The 16,364-nt window shown below is 46.7% G+C and overlaps 1 protein-coding gene across 3 annotated transcripts in view; it reads right to left on the bottom strand.

Moving 5' to 3' along the window:
• The window catches only part of FIGLA (folliculogenesis specific bHLH transcription factor), a 439,043-nt gene that overhangs the window by 280,675 nt on the left and 142,004 nt on the right, over positions 1-16,364 (bottom strand). The gene's annotated exons all lie outside the window — the stretch shown is intronic.

Below are 16,364 nucleotides of genomic sequence, written 5' to 3' on the forward strand. Positions count from 1 at the left end.
GAACGGAAAATGTCCTTAGCTCTTTCTAAAAGGAGGGTTTGTTAGATTGTGCTCAATGATGGTCTCGTAATGCCATGTATATGTTAGCATTCGCTGCACCATTTACTTTTCCAGACTCCATTTTGTGTGAGGTTCAAAACGAATCCTTGCCTGTTCCGAGAAATACCATTTGCTAAGTTTTGTTTCTTTAACAAAGAATTGCTTATGCCAGTGCATTGTTTTCCCTCGATAAAGAACCTCTCCCACCTGTCTGGCAGTTTGAGCGCAACACAGGATGGAACGGCCGAGAGTGTCCTGAACTGTGAAAGATATGAGACTAGAAACCTTTTGTTTTATGTCTTTCTCTGTCTGGCCACATCTGCTTGGAAAATTCCACTGTGGGTTTGTTCTTAGCCAACCATGCAATGTAGATAATATAGCTTTATGCTTACTGTTCCTCAGTTTCCTCTGTAGTTCTCTCACGAGACTGTGTAGACGGAGCCCCGCTCTGAGCATTAACTAATAAACGATTACTGGTGTATATTCTCCACTTTTTCTCGGACTCTTCTTTCAGGCTGGAAGGCTGGGAGGTGGTCTGTGGTGACCCGGGTGGCCATAAGCAGGTCACTTCCTTAAGGTCAGGGTTTTAGAAACTGCCTGTTAATCCAAGCACCTGGGGCGTGAGGGCTACTAAAGTATACACCAGAGGTTGAAAGCTCGACCTAAAAACTGTTTTTCAAATAATGGCTAAGCAATGTGTTTTAAAAATGTATTTGTGCCAGCAGAAGGTAGTGCTTTGCTGTGCACAGTGCCACTACTGCCCGGAAGCAAAGGGCTCACACAGGAATTATGCAGAGCATCCTGGCTGATGGCCGGGCCACACGGAGAGTTCTGTTGCATAGCACCAGGCATCACTGCCTCGCACCTCAGTGGGCCTTTCGGACATTACGTGCCTTGGGGGCAATGGGAGACCACGTTGGCTTATTGCTAAGCACGCCGAGGCAGGCTTGTTCCTCACCCATCACACAACACACAGCCTGGAGGAATTGGCTGCCTCAGCGGGTTCTAAAATGCCTACACTCTCTGTATAGCTCTATGGGTTAATGTGTTGGCTGTAGAGCTATGCTGTCCACCTGTTAACATTTTCGAATTCTCTGCCTTTCGAGGTCTCTGCCTTGCGTTGTGAGTTCTATAAAATGAGCACCAAGCACCATTAAAGTCCCGCAATTATAATTGAGGCTCACTGTTTTCAATTCTTTCTGATTTTTACGGATAAATATAGACCGAAAACATTCATTTTCTTGTCTATTTATTTATAAATGTGGATAAAAACGGAAATTGGGTAGCTTTATGAGTATTTCCAAATATTGTCTGCCATGACTGCCAGGCCAATAAATATGTGGATTGATGGCTAAGGGGGTTAAAAAGAAAGGACTTTTAGTAAAGATGCTTCAACAGCAGTAGATATGCACAAGGTTGATGCTGAAATTTGCATATTTTTATAGAAGTGCACTGATTTATCTTCTGTGGGTGTTCAAAGCACTGAAACCTGGCAGACTTTCAAGCATGAGTGCATATATATTGGTTAAATAAATGTGGAAATATACTAATATCAGCTTCATTTTTCCACAAAACACCAAATAAATATGGATAAATACCGATAGAAATGTCCAAAAATAAATACCATAATTAGAATACACTTTAAGAAGATTATTGCAAGTACAACAGAATTTTTGAAAGTTGTTGTTAAAGTATGCGGACTGTGCCCAGATGTGAGCTGCAATGAAGATGCAGCTCCTTCATTGACGGACTGTGATGAGTAAAAAGGGTAGGAAAGCCAGACACGGGCAGCCAGAAGAGACAACATTACTTGCCCTCACTTAATTCAAGGCTTGGGCAGAGGCCATACCCATACGGTGCATAAAGGGGCCTACGTGCACCGTTGTTTTACCTGTCAGCACAGAGATAGCCTGCAACCCATTATTCATAGTAGAGTCTTATAAGCAGTGCTTTACATGGAAATATCGAACTGCTGGCACACACGATACCAGGTAACTGTTTGCTACTGCCAAGTATGGGTACTGTGCCTTTAGCAGCATTGAAGGCCTCCTGAGAAGTGCAGGTACTCGGTACCTGTCTTGAAGTGGTTTTCCTACATTTAGACATACATAGAACAATGACTTCAGGCCACTGCAACAGGGTGGACCAGTGCGGGGCTTTTTATTTCCAAGTCACTGTTTTCAGATGTGTGAGCTATGCGGAAGTGAACCAGCTTACAAATCCTAAAGTGCACTAGGTTATTCAATAACAAAAACTGGCGCACTGCTACCCTGGAGACTCGCAGTCCTTTTGAAACCATATGCTAACCACACATCTGCTAGCTTAGCACCGCTTACTAGCCCTCATTGTGAAGGAGGCTTGAGGCTGCCGAATTTTTGTACTGCACTTTATGGGTGACTGAGAAAGTAGCTGTGTGTGCGAGGCAGCTGGCCAAGCTATACCCGGAACTCAAGTGCCCCCGTTTCATGTTTACTGAAGATGGCAACTAGCAGTCAAGGTAAAGGGGCCGTGAGGTTGCTTGATCTCTGCACTGTAGGTTACAGGTGACTAAGAAAGTAACTGCCAGTGCATGGCAGCCGGCCAAGCTGTACCCGGAACTCAAATGTCCCAGTTTTATAGTTACCCAACATGGCAAGTAGCAAGAAAGCAGCTTGCGGTGAGGCTGGAGTTTGTACCCCACCATCTTTCAAAACATGTGATACCTGAAACAACTCTGGGTTGTGGAGCAGCTGCGTCAAGGGAGGAGTTTCATGTGTGTTTGATTTGTGGCCACTCAGACCAGCAGGGCCGTTTCTAGGTGTTTGGCGGCCCTAGGCAAGAATTCAAAAATGCCGCCCCCTCCCTTTTACTAACATCACTCGCTTCCCCGTCATCCAGACTAGAAGAATTCATGCATTAGATATAAACCTCGCTAACCAAGCAATCAAAAAAAAAAAAAAAAAAAAAGAGTGCTGCAACAACACCACAGTAGATGATCTTGGCTAGAGTCAACAGGTAGAGATAGTTCTCAAAGATTTACTTCAATTCTGGATCTCTCTAGCTTCTGCTAGATCTAGATTCTTAGTACAGGACCATACTCTCAACTCAAGTTGCCATTAGGTGACACAAATGCCAACGTTTTTGCATCTCCGGTGTTGCTTAATTCTTCTAGAACTAGATCCAGGAAGTGCTGCCAGGGATAGCAGGTGCCACCAGAGCACATCCCGACCATCGGGTGGGCAGACCAGTGCCAAGTCCTGCAGCCTCCTTGAACTAATCGAGAACTAGACCAATTAAACGTCATCCAGTCTCAGCCAATGAAATGATTCCCAAGCTAGAAAAAAATTATGGCCACCTACGAACTGTTTCAAGCACTGAACGGACAATTAGCCAGCTGATCTTTCGTAGGACCTGAAATGTCTCAGGATACAACACCAATGCCTCGCACCCAGGCACCCGCACCTAACGAATGAAGCAGAGTACATAATGCCCATTATCAACTAGGTGATCTATATATCTGGGACAAAGAGTGGAAATGTAGAGTGACCATACAAATTGTTTTGCCTGAAGACATACACATGCCACACACTATCACTAGATGTACTTCAATCTTTTGGAGTATGGGGTGTCTTGTGACTGGTTTCAGACATCACCACCAATGATAAACGCTCACCCTGGACAAGTAATAGAACATCACAGGTAAAAAAAAATAAAGACAGAACCAGTCTGAAATGTCACCCTCACTGGTCAGGCATACATGACTGGATCATTATCCACCACCTGGGTAGCAATTACCAAACGCCCGTTAAGGTGATGCCTTGGGTCGCCACATCATAAACTAGAACCTTGGACACAACCCAATGAGGGGGGAAAGTTACAATGTAATCTCTCATTAAAAAAAGCACTTAAAATGGATTCCTACTGTTCTTCACTCATCATCCTAAATGCACAGCAGGCTTTTGCAGCATCAAATATAGTATGTTGGAAGAAAGACTGGATGGTGGCATACTGCCAGAAAACCATTGATATCAGATCTTGAAGTCCCCTTCCTTCTTCATCCTCAAGATGTGTCTCGAGAATCCATACAAGTTTGCCCAGTCTCTAAATTCTCAACCCCAATACAGTCTGCAGCCACAACCCATTCAATCCCAAAGCCTCTAGGAATTTACACCATAACCATCCTGTTCTAGCAAAGAGACTTCCTCCATTTCACATCTAGTTGGCAACAGCACTCCCACCGATGGGCACAACCCAGTCACACACACTTTCTTTTTCGCTCACTCGCTGCCCCCTTCCCAACAAATTAACCAATTCTTCTTCCAAATAGAGACTTGTATTTGTTTACCAACCAGCAGAACAAACTAGTCATCCTTGCATCCTAAGATTCTATATACCTTTTGTCAGGCTCTAACTGGTAGAATGCACAGGTGTATGTAGTGATGTAACCAACCAAGACATTGTATTTAATCTGCCAAGCTGAATGAGCAATTTCCCGACAGTCGCTTCTGGTATGCACCTACATATGAAGAGCGAACAGGACAGAAACTTCATTGAACGTCAGAAAAAAAAGGGATGGGGTTTGGGAGCCCCAAAGCAGGGTTTTGACTGGTATCCCTAACATACAGGTTCAGTGGAGCATCAGGAAGATCAGGTGTCTTTGAGAAAGTGAGTTTATGAGAAGAAACAGGTCAGTCTTGCCACCTTGATGCAAAGAAACTGGATGTAGATCTACTGCTTTTTTATAAGACTGCTGCTTGTCAAGAGATCACTGGACATCAAAGATGGCAGTTGCCACCATGAACTAAATGGGCCATCAGCTGTGTTCCTCTATGGCAGTCTTTATTTTTACTGATCATGGTGGACATGTTGCCACCGGTGTAGAGCACATGAGGGTACCCGCTTTTGTTTATTAGACTTCTCCAACTGCTTCTGCTTCAATCTGACCAACAATAGCTCAATTGCACCATTCATCCCCATCCCAGGCGGGAATCTGTGTAATGCGTAAGAAGGGCCAACTGATCCAGGCAGGCATATCTGAGTGAACAAAGTGATCAACTTCGATCCAATGCTGGGAGCAGCAGGGCCACCCCAAGGTCAGGGGGTTGGGATTGCCAGACTGGAACAGGCCAGATCTCACAATGAAACAGCTGGAAATGGTAGTCCTGGATTAAGCACTGAGGGACATTGCCTATTGAAATTAACCTCCAATGTGCTACTTTTCAAAGTTTTAATCATATATTGTTCGAACTGCACACTCCGATTCTATGTCAGGACCTGAGGCTTCGGATTATGCTTTTCTTCCTTCGCTTTATTACATATACAAAAAACACAGCAGCCTTAGAAAAGCTCCAACCCATGTTTAAACTGCTGAAAACTTAGAAACAAACGACTTTTTAAAGTTTGTAAGTCCAGGACGAACTACAGCTCCCATGAGCCTTCCAACATTAGTCCTTCTATTATGTCCACTCCAGGTATGATATCCAGTCCTTCCTCAACCTTCCTCCTCTTTCTTCGCTGATCACGCAGCAGTCAGTTAAGTGATTTTTTCTACTTCTCGTTTTAAGGGTCTCTGACGCTGTATTTCTCGTCTTAGGTTTGACGGGGGTGTTTTGGGCTCTGATAGTGATTTATATGTGCATTTTTCCCCTACAGAGCCCCAGTCGCGGGACCGTTCTCGCTCCTTTCGCGGCGCTTGTCCCGGCGGCGGTGCGGTGATTGAAGCGCCCGCCAGAGGGCGCTCTAACGTCTCGCCTGCTCCTCAGCGCACTTCCCTTCACTCTGGGGAGCCGCGCTGAGGAGACGGTCTGTAACGGAGATTTGCCCTCTCCACCGCCTGGTGCTCCGGGTCTGTATTTGACCCTAATTTGCAATTCTGACGCCCTTCGGGGTCTGTATTTGGCGGCAGAGACCGCGTGAACGCCAATAGGTGAGTGCACGTTTTTGTGGTTGAAGGCGCATTGGGGGTGGTCAGACCCGGTCCCTGTGTGGAGGGTCAGCGCTTGGGGGGGGGGGGGGGGGGGGGGGAGGGGGGGGGGGGGGTTTCGTGCAGCCCTACCTTGCCAGTTCATTTGGCCCAAAAAGTGATTGCAGCCTAAGTCGCCTGCCCATTTCTTGTTACCCGACACCCTCTGTAAGGGGGGTAAGGCTCACAACGCAGTTTTTGTGGCAGTTTTCAGTTCTTAGCTTGGCAGCCATGGAACAGGTCGATTATTTTGAGGAGGAGCCCTACTCCTACTTACAGGATGAGGAGTTTTATCAGGCAGTCAACAGCTCTATCGCTGTGTGACTGAGGTGGTGGGTCCCATGGAGGACCGCCTGTCAGCGCGCATTGTCGAGGAATGCGACAAACTGTCGCAGGCCCATTTGGGAGCTCCTACTGGTCTCCCGGGCCCCTCAGGTGAGGGCCCTCCTGCCCCAAAGAAACCCTGCAGGGAGGGGGCACCGGAAGGGGGCAAGGGGTGGACAGGGGCGCCTTTGAGCGTCTCAGACACGCTTTTTTAGCAAAGGCGACTGCTGTCCCCTCTGCGCCACTTTCGGGTCCTGAGCCTTCAGTGGTTTCGGAGACCGCACCTCCGTCTCCGGGGCTGTATTCCCCCGACATATATGACGACAGGGAGTCTGTGCGCTCTTGGCGCCCCTCGAGCTCGGCCGCTGAGTTGCCCCGGGACAGTTCCGGCATGTTGGACCCGGATGAGATTATGCATCCACGGTCCGCCGCCTGGACGCCAGTAGACACAGTGGCGAAGTTCGTGGCAGGTCGCCTGCGTAAGCCTTTGGAAAAGGAAGCCATGGGTTACCTGCGAGGGGAGTGTCCGAGGCCCACATTGGAGGGTAAGGTGGCCCTGACGCCAGAGTTAGACGTGAAAATGGCCACCTTCCTCGCAAAATTTATGAAGGACCCGCGTAAGGGCATTGACCGTTCCTGGCGGTCGTGCCAAGATAAACTTATGGTTTATCTACAATCATTCATTGTTTGAATTAATGTGAATTGGAGGCATAGGCAAATTTTCTTGTATTATGTTAGTGTGGCCCTGCCTACCCTCCATCCCATTGGGCCCAGCCACCATTGTGGGTTTAATTTTCTGAGCAGACTTCGGTCCGAGTGGTTTGGGAACGACGGTAAAGTACGTCTTTGTTAAAAATCCTCACCACCTCTCAAGGTGACGCAAGGGTCATCCCTTGCTTAGCATGGCAGACAAAGATACACTATCCTTCACGGAAAGCCACATCCAGAATCTCATTGAATCTTCGCCATTTTCATCTATTTCTCTTAGTACCTCAGCCAAACAACAGAATGAGGCAGACAAACTAACACGGCTTCAGAAGAAGCACATTAGAACGGAACTTCACGGTTACTTCCTACTTAAACACCTTAAAGCAGGTACTATCCCCTGGGGCCTTCAGGTCAAGAACATTCCCGTTATCTTCACTGAGGATGCTGAGTACAAAAAGGGCTTCAGCCAAATAAATACTAAATGCAGTAGAGACTTATTGGTACATACCATTGAGACAGCACAAAGGATCTGTAGTCAGGAAGAGAAGGAAATTGAGGAGTTAATCAAAAACATTAATGATACTCAAACTACAAGTGATGCAAAGACACTTTTAGATAAAATAGAAAAAGAAATTGCGTCATTCAAAGATTACTCGCTCAATATCAAAACAGCACAATTTGACAAAGACTCTAAATCTTTCAGACTTGAACAAGTATATCCCTTTCTTAGGGAAGACTTCTACACCTCCGGTGAATCAAGAGGGGCTTTAAATACGTTTCAAGGGAGATCTAGAAATAAATTTATTACATTTTCGGATACCACCTCCTCCGACTCTTCCTCAGACTCTAGACAATCAAATTCTAAAACACGAGGCTCTGGCAGGGGATCAGCTCCTTTTTTAGCCAGGGGCGGCCAAACACGGCCGCGCTTCAAGCAACCATGGCAAATGCGCACTCGCAACAAGAATTACAACAACTAGACTCATCCACCATTGTGAATCTCTCTGACAAGGTATTGAATAGGAGCGAGGAAATGCTTCTTGACTTGGGTCTCAAATTCGTCCCAACCAAAAGGACCGACTTTACCAAACTAAAATTAGAGGCACTTGACTTCTGTCGCAAAGTAAGGTTAAAAGCCTATTTCGCTGGTGCTGAAATGACGTCTTCACAGGAAATCACTGGATTGAGGGTTAAATCAAGGTTTACTCCGATGACAAATATCCCCAAACAAATCATTGCTTTTGAACAAGCAATCCTGTCCTCCCTTACCAAACTTGAGAAAAAAAGTAGCTTTGTCAAGAATAACATCGGCAAAGATACCCAAAAGGCAATCACTGAATTAAAATCTGATACATCAATTATCATAAAACAGGCAGACAAGGGGGGCGCGGTGGTCTTATGGCCCCACCCCATGTATCTCACCGAAGGACAACAGCATGTAAATAACAGGGATTGGTACAGACCATCCAAAGAGGATCCAGTCCTTGCTATTCAGGATAAAATAGCAAAAATCACACAAAGAGCCTTAGATGAAGGCTTCTTAGGGCCCAAAGAGCATGAATACCTAAACAAAAAGTCACCTAGAACGCCAATTCTTTATTTCTTACCCAAGATCCATAAGAATGATAAGACACCCCCGGGGAGACCCATTGTGTCCGGATGCGATTCAGTGTTGGAACCGGTATCCAAATATATCGATTTTTTTCTGAAACCTTGCATAGAGCAAGTCAAATCGCATCTGAGAGACATGACTGACTTCATCAACCGAATTGAGGGAAATCCATTCAATGAAATGTCGGAACTGATGGTGACATTGGATGTCGCTTCCCTTTATACGCAAATACCTCAAGATGAGGCTTTGGAGGTCATTGAACTTTATCTAGAAAAACGTGAGAGACCCCACCGGGTACCCTCCGCATTCATTGTGGAATTGGCTGAAATAACTCTTCGGAGCAATTATTTCAGATTTGAGAGCGACTACTTCATACAAATCAAGGGGACAGCCATGGGTTGTCCCTATGCGCCGGAGCTGGCGGTACTTTACATGTCTCAATATGAGGAAAGATTCATCTATAAGGACAATCCCTTCTCACATCACATGACTCAGTGGCTGAGATACATTGATGACGTCTGGCTCCTGTGGCAGGGGAGCCAGACCGAACTTGAACAATTCTATGCATGGCTTAATTCAAGACATCGTGACATCAAATTCACGATGAACTCAAGTTCCAAGGAGATGACTTTCCTGGACGTCTTAGTAGGCACCAGTGATTCTAGACTTACGGCCTCTTTGCACAAAAAGTCAACGGATAGGAATACAATCCTGCACTACACTAGCTCACACCCACAAAGCCTTAAGGATAACTTACCTTACGGGCAACTGCTCAGAATTAGACGCAATTGTACAAATCTTCAAGATTTTGAATCACATGCAACAAGATTTTGTAATGAGATGGCTGACAGAGGATATCCTAAAAAATTGCTAAAACATGCCAAAAATAGGGCCAAATTTACCCCTAGGGAGACACTTCTCCAGGTAAAAGAAAAGAAGCAACTAGACCAATTGGTTTGTGTGACGACCTTTGGTCAACATACGAACCAATTTAAGAACATCATTAGAAATAATTGGCATTTGTTGGAAACAATTGAACACCCTCTGCCCAAACCCATCTTTGCATTGAGAAAGAATACGAGCATTGGACAGCATCTCATTAAAGCGGATACCTATATTCCGCCGCCCAAGAGTGACCTCATAGCTCAGTGGAACCTTAAACCGATCAGTGGGCATCACAAATGTGGTAACTGTGTTTCATGTTCTTCGACAATTGAAGGGGACACCTTCACCAATCATGGCATCAAGTGGACACATGATGCATTCACAAATTGCAAAACAAAAAATATCGTTTATGCAGTGGTCTGTCCTTGCGACAAGGTTTATATCGGCAAAACAAGTCAAGCCATCAATGCCAGAATTACACAACATAGATCCCGGATCAAGAAAAGAGTAATGACTGCACCAATGGTGGAACACTTTGTAAATCATCAGCACACTGAAAATGATTTCAAATGGACACCATTAGTGTGGCTGGACTCCAAACGCTACCCTGATGTTGAAACCATGCTACTTCGCAAGGAGGCATACCTCATACTGCGATTTGATAGTGTGAATAAGGGTCTCAACACTCTCAGTGAAATTAATCGAGCTTGACTATTGTTGGACTTCAATTCCCATAATGCACTAGAATCCGTCAGACATCCGATTGGATGTCAGCAGATCACATGCTTTGATTTTCAGAAACACCGGCAGCGCCTTGGACCACTAAACTCATTGTGTGCCGGTAGAACTTAGGATTCAGTAGTGGAGCCCTTCGCGGCGACTGACGGTAAGAACTTGCTCCCCTTTTTTCACCGATCATTGAGCTTTAGCCCGCTGTTATTTATAGCGCGACCTAGCACAATCTGGCTTAGCCTCCTTTCCCTTCTTTTCACAGAACGGACAGCGTTCCCCCCAACACCGGTTAGGATTCACCGCCCGTGTTGAACAAACACAGAAGTAAGTGTTCCCCATGCATGTCCTTTCATCGTTGAGGCTTAATGATTTCAAATATCGCCTCTCTCATTTTTTGTCCACAGCGATTTTTACACTGAAAATTAATTTGAACTACCGGCCTTTCTGACCACAGGTTCTGAAGACTTAAGGTAAATTCAAAACTTTACTGCTTCGCTACCTGGTAGCAAACAATCCGGCATTTTAATCTGGTGACACTAGTTTCGCTTTTGTTGCAGCCCAGACCCGCCTGTCATAAACGATATTGTCAAACAGAAGCCATATGGGGCTTACATCTATAAGGTATGCCGCACTCCAATGCGGTTTCACTTTTCTTTAAAGAAAAATGGCTTGAGTACGAAGTTTGCTAATCAAACTTTTCAATTATGTATTCTTTTTGTAAAACAGTTCCCATGGACTAGAATCACCGCCCTGATGAGAATCCTGTAAATAAATTAACAGGATTCGAAACGCGTCGGCATTTGACTTGACATTAATGGCTTTTGTCAGTCATATATAAAATGGGCTTTTTCTGATTATCTGATACAAACGAATCCAGTTCATGAGCTAGGAGTTGTTCCTTTGAAAATATTCACTCCCGCTCTTGCACGCTGTTGTATTCATAACTCTCGAACTGTGAATTTTTTACCTGTTTTTTCATTTCACTTCTGATTTATTTATGTCCATGTATGTATCATTCAATGCAATGTTTTTGGTTTTTCTAAAAAAGTCTTTTTCACTGTAAATACGCACATTTCATTTCACTGAATTACGTGTGGCTAGAAATGAAGTTGATGGTAACTCTTTGTCTGTTCTTTATAAAGCAAGTTGTTTAAATTACGAATTGATTCAGTGACAAAAAAGTTTTGTCGCGATAAACTAATAAACTTATGGTTTATCTACAATCATTCATTGTTTGAATTAATGTGAATTGGAGGCACAGGCAAATTTTCTTGTATTAAGATAAATTGTTGGACGCGGTTAGGCCCGTCACGAAGATCCTCGACATGGCGGAAGAGGCGAAAGCCAATGGCACGGTTATTTCCCCTGAGGTTTTGTCCAACTGGGCTCAGCGAGTAAAATTTTTGGGGGGGAAACGCCAACTCCGCCCTGTCCACCGAACGACGGAGATCTCTGCTTATCAAGCTGGATCCGAAGTTAGGTGATTTGGCTTCTTCGGAAGCGGGGGTGGTCGCCCAGGGCAGCCTCTTTGGGGAGCCTTTCATTAAAGAGCTCGGAAAATTTGTATCCACCTTCACTTTGCTGGATGAGGCGCAGACCAGCATTAAGCGTGTGTTCCAGCAGCTTTTTTCACAAGGGGGCGGTGGGGGCAGGGGCCGCCCGACCGGCCGAGCAGGGCAGCATGCCAACGGTAGAGGGCAAGGCTCCGGCAGAGGCCATTACCAGACCTCAGCAAACTTCAATAACTTTTACCCCACGAGAGGGCAACGCTTCGGCGGTCGAGGCTACCGCAAGAACCCTGGACCCAATAATTCCAACGGTAAGTGTCCTGTCTTCGGACCAGGTTCTCATGGGAGGCAGGTTAGCGGCCTTTTACGAGGAGGGGGCGTCGCTCACTGCAGACGCCTGGGTTTTGCAAACCGTGCGGGGGTTCCACATAGAGTTCTATGACCGGCCCTTTCAGGAGTCTTCTCCACGGGCGATAATTTTTTCCGAGTCCGACGCGCGCTTGATAGACGGAGAGGTCTCTGAGTTACTCCAAAAAGGAGCCATCCGCCTATCAACGGGGCATCCCGCTGGTTTCCTCAGCAATGTCTTCCTAGTAGACAAGACGGATGGAGGCAAGCGTCCGGTGATCGACCTCAAGGAGTTAAACGGTTGGGTGGTCTACCGACATTTCAAAATGGAGGGGATTCAACTCCTTCGGGATGTGCTCCTCCCACGGGATTGGATGGTGAGGCTGGATCTAAAAGACGCATATTTGGTCCCATCCATCCTCCACATCGGCGTTTCCTTCAGTTTTGCTGGAAGGACAGAGTGTTCGAGTTCACCGCCCTTCCCTTCGGTCTTTCCTCGGCCCCTTGGTGCTTCACGAAAGTTCTGCACCCGGTGGTAGAGTTCCTGCAGGGACAGGGTAGATGGATGATCGTTTACCTGGACGACATCCTTTTGATGGCCCAGTGTCCAGTGATCTTGACTGGTCAACTTCAGCGGGCGGTTCTGCTTCTCCAGAGGCTGGGTTTCATCATCAACTAATCCAAGTCGATCCTGGTTCCGTGTTAGGAAATTACGTTTTTAGGTTTTGTCATAGACTCTGTCGGAGCCTCTCTCAGTCTACCCTCGAGGAAGATAGCCAATATCAGGCATATGTTACGACAGACGATTTCAAAAGACCGGACCTCTTTGCGACAGGTGGCCAGAGTGGTAGGACTTCTGTCATCCTCCATTCAGGCAATTTTTCCAGGGCCGTTGCACTACAGAGCACTCCAGCGCCTCAAGGCCCAACACCTCCGAAGGGGCATGTCCTACGACCAGATGGTGCCCCTTTCGGAGGACGTGAAGGAGATGTCCTGGTGGCTCTCACACATGGAGGCTTGGAATGGTCGGGCGATCTTCGGGTCGGTTCCGGACCTTGTGATAGAGTCCGATGCCAGCAGGACGGGTTGGGGTGCCCGTTGCGGGGAGTTCTCCGGCGGCGCTTGGTCATCCGACGAACAACAGTTGCATATAAACTGTTTAGAGCTTCTAGCAGGGTCCTTCGCGGTCCGCTGTTGGACCAAGGATTCTGTGAAGTCCTGCGTTCTCTTAAAGATGGACAATGTCTCGGCAGTTCGATACGTCAATCACCTGGGAGGCCCTCGCTCCCGAGCTCTGGCAGATTTGGCGAAGGAGTTCTGGGACTATTGCCTTTCGCATCACATATCAATGACGGCGGAATATTTGCCGGGTCAGGCCAATCAGGTGGCGGACTGGCACTCCAGGCACCTGAGGGATGCCAGTCAGTGGATGCTGGACATCCCGGTCTTCCAATGGCTGAACTCCCGCTGGGGTCCGTTTTCGGTGGATCTGTTTGCGTCCTGGCTGGACCACCAACTCCCAAGATTTTTCAGTTGGAGGCCGGACCCGCTCGCGGAGGCCACGGGCGCTTTCCTCCAGGATTGGAGTCGGGAGAAGCCCTCTGCATTTCCTCCATTCTCGATGGTGGTGCGGACGGCGGCCCAGGTTCGCGGTCAGGACGTGGAGATGGTGTTGGTTGCGCCGCTCTGGAGGTCTCAAGTCTGGTTTCCGGTCCTTCTGGCACTTTCTTGGGATTTTCCAATCCTACTCCCCCGGTTTCCTCACCTCTTGCTCAATCCGGATCGGGAGCCACATCCCCTCATCATTCAGGGCTCTCTCCGCCTCATGGCATGGAGGTTTTCCGGAGACGTTGGTCGCTCCCGGGCCTTTCGGGATCGGCTGAGGGCCTGCTCTCCAAAGCCTGGGCTGATAGCACAGCGAAGCGCTACAAATCCGCTTGGCTTAAATGGATGCGTTGGTGTCTTCGAAGGGACCTGGATCCCGTGGTCGCAGGACTCGTTCCAATCTTAAATTTTTTAGCCGAATTGGCAACTAAGGGCCTGGCTTATAGGACAATTAATGCTATGCGTTCCGCAATCTCAGCGGGTCACCAACCTGTGGAGGGTTCCCCAGTGGGAGAACATCCCTTTTTTTGCAGGCTCTTGCGAGGTGTTCGTCTCTCTTTACCTCCGGAGCCCCGGTATTCGGTCCTTTGGGACGTCAATGTTGTCTTGAATCTGTTTCTGTCCTGGCAATCGAACGCATATTTGTCCCTAAAGGAGCTTTCAGCTAAGTTGGCTATGCTTCTGTGTTTGGTTTCTTGCCGGCGTGTGTCGGATGTGCGCCCCTTGGACGTTTCGACAAGAGTTTTTTTCCCCTGACGGGGTAACTTTTACAGTGGGGCGTCGCACAAAGTCTGTGTCACGTACTATCTCGTACCCGGCCTTTGTGGACACTCCCAAGTTGTGCGTCGTGCAATGCTTGAAGGCTTATGAGGACATGACAATGGATATCCGCCCTCCGGGCGAACAGCAATTGCTAATTGCCCTGCGAAAACCACACAGAGCAGTCTCTTCCCCCACCATTGCAAGGTGGGTGCATTGGGTCATGCAGGAGGCGGGCATTGATACTAAACGTTTTGGAGCTCACTCTGCCAGGGTAGCCATGGCTTCTAAGGCGTTTTCGGTGGGAGATCGTTTGGAGGATTTAATGCGACCAGCAGATTGGTCCTCGGATTCCACGTTTAAGAGGTTTTATTTTAAACCGGTGGTGGATCTAGCTCAATTGGTGGTGAGTAAGCTTTGAACTAGCATAATCCGAAGCCTCCGGTCCTGACATAGAATCGAAATTTGCCTAGCTTACGTAACGGTAAGTTTCAATTCTATTAAGGACACTGAGGCGAGGATTATCCCACCCTGGAGTTCGACGTTGCAAACCCGCCCGTATGCCAGTAAGTAAACTGTTTTCCATCTCTGCATTGTACATGTTCTGATGCCAGTCTTGATGATGTTCTCAGTTTGCATGCTGTCAGTGGAGTTTTGATGCTTCTCTTATGCTGTCGTTTTTTCCGCTAGGAAATGACGGTTCCAAGCAAGACCAATGAGGAATGTGCGTAACCAGCGCGAAGAAAGAGGAGCAAGGTTGAGGAAGGACTGGCTATCATACCTGGAGTGGACATAATAGAAGGACTAATGTTGGAAGGCTCATGGGAGCTGTAGTTCTTCCTGGACTTACAAACTTTAAAAAGTCGTTTGTTTCTAAGTTTTCTGCAGTTTAAACATGGATTGGAGCTTTTCTAAGGCTGTTGTGTTTTTTGGATATGTAATAAAGTGAAGGAAGAAAAGCATAATCCTCGCCTCCGTGTCCTTAATAGAATTGAAACTTACTGTTACTTAAGCTAGGCAAATTTCGATTCTCTTTTAAAATTAACTGTTAATCTTAGAAATTGACTTTAGTACAACCGGGGAATGTGCTCTGTCTATGTACACACTACAAGAAAATCATGTCTGCTTCCTATGCTGGGAGTAGTCTCATGGTGTCTGACAATACAGACTTCATGAATTTGTGAACAACACAGTCATTAGTTCATGAAAATTTAAGCAAATGTATTATTGCCCGATTCATTCAAAATATAAATTCACTATATTCAAATATTTTAACAAAATCTTTAACTTTTGTCGACATGAAATTCAAATCAGAATCAACATGTATACAGTGCTGGTCAATGGTGAATATTATCCAAGGTCATTGTGAGGTAAGCTCCATGATTTTGCCACAATGCATTTTGGTTCATGTGGTCCTTAAAGAGATGGTTGCTAAAAATAGAACAAACTATGTTTTGGTCGCTACAAATGCACCCCTAATGATAAGTTACATTATTTACACACATATTCCCCATTACCTCTCAGAAGAACGGATGCTCCTAGAAGCGGGCAGACACCCTGGGGTCAGCACAGGATGCGACCGTGCGAGCACAGACAGAGATCCGACTCCAATTGGGTCGAGAGCGAATCAGAATTCAGAAATCGGCCCGTGGTGCTGAACAAGACGTTGTCAACTCGAATTATAGAAGGCGCTACCCAATGCTCTTTGAAGGTCGAAGGCCATTCAAGGGGATTCCCAAACTCATGTTTTTTGCTGCCCTCCCTCTTTTGCCGCCCTAGGCGGGCGCTTAGTCTTGCCTAATGGTAGAAACGGCCCTGTAGACCAGTAAACAGGACGCCATTCACAGAACGGCTTTCTAGCTGGAGTGGAAGGGGCGGGGAATAGAGCACATCCATAACCATC

Source organism: Lissotriton vulgaris, chromosome 11 (genome assembly GCF_964263255.1).
Source record: "Lissotriton vulgaris chromosome 11, aLisVul1.2, whole genome shotgun sequence".
In the NCBI taxonomy this organism is placed as follows: domain Eukaryota; kingdom Metazoa; phylum Chordata; class Amphibia; order Caudata; family Salamandridae; genus Lissotriton; species Lissotriton vulgaris.